The sequence below is a fragment of the Colobus angolensis genome, unplaced genomic scaffold, assembly GCF_000951035.1.
Source record: "Colobus angolensis palliatus isolate OR3802 unplaced genomic scaffold, Cang.pa_1.0 Scaffold94, whole genome shotgun sequence".
Taxonomy (NCBI): domain Eukaryota; kingdom Metazoa; phylum Chordata; class Mammalia; order Primates; family Cercopithecidae; genus Colobus; species Colobus angolensis.
Window position 1 is genome coordinate 7695174 of NW_012123376.1, and position 7548 is coordinate 7702721.

Here is a 7548-nt window from a genome sequence, read left to right on the forward strand (position 1 = left end):
TGTAGGAAATTATTTTTTAGATATATGAAATAAAAACTGAAGGTGAAAAAGCCAATAAAAATGAAACATGGATAAAACACTTACAAAGGAAACTCACAAAAGAGACATTTAAATTAGTATAAAAATATCAAAAGCAAGCTAATTAACTACTGGAAAAACATTCAACTTCCCTGGTAATTAAGTAAAAAGTAAATCATTTATCTCCCACATTATTATAAAACATAAAGGTAGATTTAAGTGTCAGTGTTTATGAGAATTTAAGAAAAGTTGGCATATGAAAATGTAAACAACAGTTCTGATAGTTGTAACAACATACAAAAAAGTGTGTATTTTAACAGAACAAACTTTCATCTTGAGATTTATCAATTGCAGTGATAAATTAGATAAAAATATATATGTGATAGAAAAATACAAAGTAATTTTTATTATGCAAATGCCATTCTTAGATGACATAAGATTGCTAAACTTATACAATTTTCTATGAGAAAGAAGCCTTTTTTTTTTTTTTTTAATCACTAGCTGGTTTTATTTTTGCAGTTGCATATTGTTAGCACAGATATAGTTTGTATGATTTGGAAAGATTTTTCTTATTTTCTTGCTATTCTGTGGTACTTAAACATGCAACAATGAACAAATAATCAGTAGAAATCTAATAACTCTAGTACTTTTTAGAAATAATGATGGGTTTGATTTTGTAGCTATCAGTTTTAATCAAATGACTAACAATCTAGTATTATTGACTACTTGGCTTTATTTTTTATGTTGTTCTCAAACATGTAAGTCTGATTAAATTTTTAAGATGAGACAAACACATTTTGATTCACCCAAATTTATGCACTGGAAAAAAAAATCTCCACCCAAGTTTCTCAATTAAAATTTAAAAAGCAAATACAAAATTTTGGCCAAATTCTTCTTATATAATTTAAGCAATAGTGCTAATGCTGTAAGCTTTATTCTTTGTATTTATTTATTTATTTATTTGTTTGTTTGTTTGTTTATTTATTGAGACAGAGTTTTACTCTTCCACCCAGACTGGAGTGCAATGTTGGAATCATGGCTTACTGCAGCCTTGACCTTCCTGGCTCAAGCCGTTCTCCTGCTTCAGCCTCCCAAGAAGCTGGGACTATAGGGCATGCCAAACTATTCCCAACTAATTTTTTAATTTTTGGTATAGACGAGGTCTCCTTATGTTGCCCAGACTGGTCTTGAACTCCTGGACTCAATCGATCCTTCTGTCTCAGTCTTCCAAAGTGTTGAAATTAGAGGCATAAGTCCCCACAACTAGTTTGTAAGCTACATATATATATATATTTGCATTTTCTAGCTGAAAAGTGCTTTCCATGTCCAAAATAAATATTACAAATATTTTGAGGAATTGAGATTTTTTTTTTCTATTTTTACCCTTCCATCAAAATGTCAGAACTATTTCATTAAGATACAATCACTGAATATTTTCCTAGCTAGCAGACTAAGAAAAATATAAAATGATAAAAAATAAAAATAATTGTTGAATAACCAACTTCTTAATCTGTGCCTATTCTTATTCATATTTAGATCATCATTTCAGCATCAAAAGGATTCCTGCAGTATTTCATTTATTATTATTTTTATTTATCCTTTTTTCTTTTTTTTTTTGAGGTGAGTCTCAGTCAGTCGCCCAGGCTGGAATGCAGTGGCACAGGCTCAGCTCACTGCAATCTCCCAGGTTCAAGCGATTCTCCTGCCTCAGGCCCCCTGAGTAGCTGGGATTACAGGTACGCGCCAGAACACCTAGGTAATTTTTGTATTTTTAGTAGAGACAAGGTTTCACCATGTTGGCTAGGCTGGTCTAGAACTCCTGACCACAGGTTATCTGCCTGCTTTGACCTCCCAAAATAATGGGATTACAGGCGTGAGCTACTGCTCCCGGCCTCCTGCAGTATTTTAAATGACACTTTTTAGTGCACAGTTTTGACAATTTTAAGACAAAGAGATTTGTTTGAAAGTCTACTGACCAAAGATTTCACATTTAATGATTTGTCAACTGATGTGCTGTGGCAAACACAAGAGTAACAACAATAACAACAATAAGATATCAAAGTAACACAAATGTATGGACTATTATACACTTTGGAATCTTTGTGGAGAATAAAAATGTACAATGAATCCATTATTCACAGATTCTATATTTGCAAATTTGCCTACTTGCTAAAATGTATTTGTAACCTCAGAACCAATTCTGGTGACACTTTTGCAGCTATTTGCAGACATACAAACTGCAAGGAAAGGAGGTAGATAAAAGATGAAGCTTGCCTTTCTGTTTTATTTCTTATGCAGAGATGACCAGAGGATAAAGACAGTAGAGGACAATAGACTTCTGCTCTGGGGGCAGGAAGAGAGAATCTGAATCTCTATTCTGGCAGCTGTTAGTGGGAGGCCTTAGGCCAGTCTCTTAAAACTTTTACATTTTGTTTTCTTTTTTGTAAAATAAAGAAAATCGAATCTACCAGGTAAGTTGCTTTTAGGATTTATAAGTATAATCTATATGAAATATGTATAAGTATATGAATAGACAGTAATTCCCCTCTGAGCAATGGCTCAGTGTTTATTAATTTACTATTCTCGGAGACTTTACAAAACATAACTACCATACATAATGAGAACTTACCATATATTAAAGTCTCTTAAGGTAAACTGAAATATTAAAACATATATTTAAAATGTTTTCAAACATTTTGTAATTCAGTTTTTTTTTTTTTTCATGAAAATCTTCAATTTATCATTAAATGCAGTGAAGACATTTATCTGGGACTGAAACCAGGATATTTATTGTAAGTCTTTATAGGGAACACTAGGCCTCAGAACCGTTTCCCCACTACCCTCCCAGGATAGCCAGAATACTGTCCTTGGCTCTTGCTAGTAGGGGACAGGAGAGCTATCTCTGGAGAGATGGAGTAGAGAAACTTTGATGTGTCCAGCATCAGGTTCTAGTCAACATAAGGATTACAGTAATGCATTGCTTAAGATGGGGATATGTTCTGAGAAATGCATTCTCAGGTGATTATATTGTTATGTAAACATCATAGAGTATACTTACACAAATCAAGATGGTGTATAGATAGATAGATAGATAATTTTATATGAAAAACAAAATGTCCCAGCACAATTAATGAATATCAATTATTTCTCCTACTTAATTTGCAATACCAATATCAAGTGCCATATATCAGGTTTCCATATATGCTATGTTATAATCTTATGGGATTAAAAAGTCACTATACAGTACATGACTATATCTGACAGTCTGCATACTGAATAATGAGAAGTCTGCCCCCAGCTTGTTTCCCCCACAGCTGGCTTCGTAAGTGAGCAACATGTGTAGTCACACAGGGCTCATACTTAGAAAAATCCCGGTCTTGGTTCAGTATTCTGTTCTTGCTGTCTCGACATTTGTAATTTTTGAACAAGGGGTTCCCCAAATTATATAGCTGATTGTGACTTACCTGCTTTCCTCCCAGATCTTCTTAGCTACTTTTACAACTTCTAGGCAGGTGATTGCAGAACTTCTTTCTGGGGGAATTTATGATGGAGTCAGGAGACAGCCAAGGATCCCTGGTGAAACCCTGCCTTCAAGCCTAAAACAGCCTGAAGGCTGAAAAACTGGATTGCTGGTCCTAGATGAAGCCTGCCCTTTCCTGACTAATTCTCTCTGAACAATGCCAACCTATGCACTGGGAAGACAGGGTGGAGCCTCAGGAAGTTCATGCTATTCACAGTGGGAGGAGCCTGACCTCTTCAGTTCCTGCATGGTGACCTGGGATTCAATCTGTGAGATGGAAAACCTACTAGCTAGATTCTCTCTAGCTTTGCTGAGAGTTCTTTTTCCTTTATCCTTTCTGCCCCAAAAATTTCACTCCTCACCCTTCTGTGTGTCTGTGAGCCTAATCTTTCCTGGCTGTGTGACAAGAACCTGGATTTAGATGAACTAAGAAGAAAGTTCTGCAGCAGTTATATTACTCTAGGAAAAAAACAAAACAAAACAAAACAAAACAACTCTCTGGGTACTAAACCCGAGGGTCCTCTAAAATTACAAGGACCCTGCCCAATCAGCCTAGAGAGAGGGCCACACATTAAACAAGTCCTCTCTCCATCCAGACACACACAACTTCAAATATGTTAGTGCCTCACTCTCACATCTGAACAATGAGTCATCAGTCATGAAATACTGAAGAAAAATCTTAGATGTGGAAAAAGAAAGCAAAAGAAGAACTTGAAAGCAACAATGTGATAGCAAAGCTTTGAAAAGTCACAAGAGACATTGGAATGTAAAACTGATTATATTTACCCAATAACAGAACTAGAAAAACACAGAGATAAGTAACAAAAGAGACTAGATAGAGAATATTAATCAATACAAGGAGTATAATATCCAAATAACAAGTTCAATAAAGAACAAATATGAACAGGAGAAAAATAATAAGAAAAATGTATCAGAAGTGAAGAAGAAAATTATCCAGAATAATAAACTACAGTCAGCATCTAGAATAATTTTAAAATATAAATTTTTTTAAATGTTTAATTCCAAGATATATCAGGAGAAATTTCAAAACAATTAATGATTAATACAATTTCCTAAATAAGCTTGTAGACAGAAATAAGGAAAATGGTCAGAAATCAAAATGTTACAGAACTAATTGAGAGCAAAAATAGAAAATAGAAGGCAATAAGATAAAGCGTTGAATATTCTAAGGAAATATGATTTTTGCCCAGAAGAAAAATATAATGCAAGACTGAAGACAGAATAAAGACATTTCTAAATGTAAATACCAGAAGGCATTATTATCCTATACACCCTTTCTAAGGATCCTATGCATCCTCTTGGAGAGGATGTTCCACATGAATTGAAGTGGTTTATCACGTCACACCCATAGGCACAGATAAGGAGATTTCCAGGAAGACAATGAGGGAAAGTCCAAGGGTGAAAGTTCGGAGACACAGATGGGGCATTTTTATTTTCCTGGCAAAAAGTTTAGGATTTAATTAATCATAGTACAAAAAGCAACAATATGACTAAATGAAAAAATACATATATGAACCAGTAAAAACAAACTAAAATTTACCAAAATGAAAATGAAATCTTCATGCACTATGTAGAAGAGCTGTGAATTAAAATTGTAAGTCATAATAACACAAAAACTAAATATGGATTAAGGTACAAATTCTAATCTAATTATATTAGGAGTATAGCAGAAGGAAAACAACAATTTGGGACTGAGTATGAGAAAAGGTATTTAATATCAATCTTCTAATATAAACATGCATTAGACATAGACGATAGATAATGCCTAGAATTGGAAAAGAAGAGTTAGAAGGAAGAGGAGAGAGGGGAGAGATAATGGAGGGAGAATGTGAAGTATAATCAATCATGTTCTTTAGAAATATAAAGTTAAATAATGGAAAACACTGTGAAATATCTGTGATTGATTCTCTAGGGAGAATGAGACTTAGGATTGGAAAACATTTTTACCTATTTTTAATTAGCTTTGTCTTTTAGACTATATATAAGTACAAATTTTCAAAAAAAAACAAAAAGCAAAAATACTTCTGTTAGTATTTGGCTTACTTCTCATTTTTTCTGTCTGTTTAAATTCCACAGAAATTAAATTTAACTTTTTTTTCAAATATAGCTTTTATATAGTATTTATGTTTATCACTCTAACACAATACTAAATTGTTAGTCAGAGGATCTTGAATTTTCAAAGTCTTGTAAAACCACTAGACATGGAAGTTTGAGTATCTAAAAACTTGAATCATTTAAATTTATTGTGACACAGAAAGTTCACATGAAGAAAATGTAAAGCACAACAATAGCTATTCTGTGAACTACTCTAAGATAAGTGCTTATTTTTCTTAATTTCCCAGATCAGAATCACTACCTTAAAGTCAAAACATCTAAGCAGGCTATGTTTTATGGATTAATGTTTTGATGTATCTTGGAGAATAGTATGCCTAAGGTTTCCTTTAAAATATTCTGGATGTTGCACAATTATTTCAAAACTAAAGATATAAAAATGAACAATTCATTTGATTATGATAGTTTGAATCAAGGGATAAGTTGTTGCCTTACTATGTTATGTTAATGTAGATACTCTGTTAAAAAATCAATTTGAGCAGGTCTACAGTAAATTTAGAAAACAAAAAAAAGAACAGAATAAGAAAGAAACAAGGGAAAGAACCAAGAGCAAGGAAAAAGGTGAGGAACTGAGCAGACAGGGCAAATAAATTCCCTAACATGTGGGAGAGAGAACTTTCATTGTCTGGGAGCCAGAACTCGACTCTTGCATGAAGAGAAGTAAGTCTTTTATTGGTGAGCCCCTTAGACTGATCTATCACAGGGGCTTCTGCATGGAGGTGCAGTCAGCATCAAAATTAATTGAACTCAATAAAAAGAGGCATTTTTCTCTTTTTCCTATTTTAATAGCACCTCTGAGTGAAGACAGCGCAAACACCAACACTTACTTCCGCAGAGGTAGTTCGGTGGTGGGGATGGGATTCAGATGGTGTGCCTCAGGTACATCATTTCCAGTGAGCTAACTTAATACAAGCATGCATCTTGGAAATTTTTGAGCATCAAGAACAGACCCATTCTTCATGCTCTTCCTCTCAGAAGTCAGCTACATCAGCAGACTTTTGAAAGCCCTTGAATAGCAGGGAAATCAAATTTGATATCATTAGCAAGAAACTGAATAGCATATAGTCTATATGTTTCACATTAAAAGAAGATCTATGCAGTCTAAAATTCGTATAGTTGATGGCATAGCTAATGCTAAATTAAAAAAAAAAAAAAAAAACCTGTCCTGATTGTATTATTACATTAATGAGAATTGTGCTGCTTCTGCATGAAATTTAGCTACGAGCATTTATTTGCAGGACATATAATAATAATAATGCAGCACTTTATTTGGGGTTTAATCAGTTGTTCAATCAAAAATGTACTCAATTGAGGTTCCACATTTTTCATCATGTACTGGAAATAAACTAATACTATTGGGGAGGTATTCTAAGTAATGAGGCTTATTAGGTGTTTTCCATACTCCTCAGTGTTCCAATTTTCAGTTTAATCAAAACAGCAAACTCATGGTGCTCCATTAGAAAAGCATTTTCTTGACTCTTCAGCTACAAACTCTCCTTATTCTCTTCTTTATCTATGTTAGATTTCAGATTAATTATTGTAAATACTCAAATCTGTGTTTTCCTCTTTCTTTTGTCCTCTCCTCTTGTAAGTGCAGATTCTTTCTCCATGCAGGCATACATTACTTGAAAAATACATGATTTGTTCAAAACTGTCCAGTGCTATCACTAATTTTCTTAACTAATCCTACTTTTCCACTCCCCTCAGCATTGACTTAACACTTTTGCTCAATTCTTTTCTCCTCCTATAATATCTTTCCCACTTTTATCCTAAAATTTTGCTTTTTCTCATAATTTATTAAAAACAAACTAACAAACAGAATGTCTCGGTGGGGGCTTCCTTATCTTCCCTGGTGTATTCAACTTGGTCTTTTGATA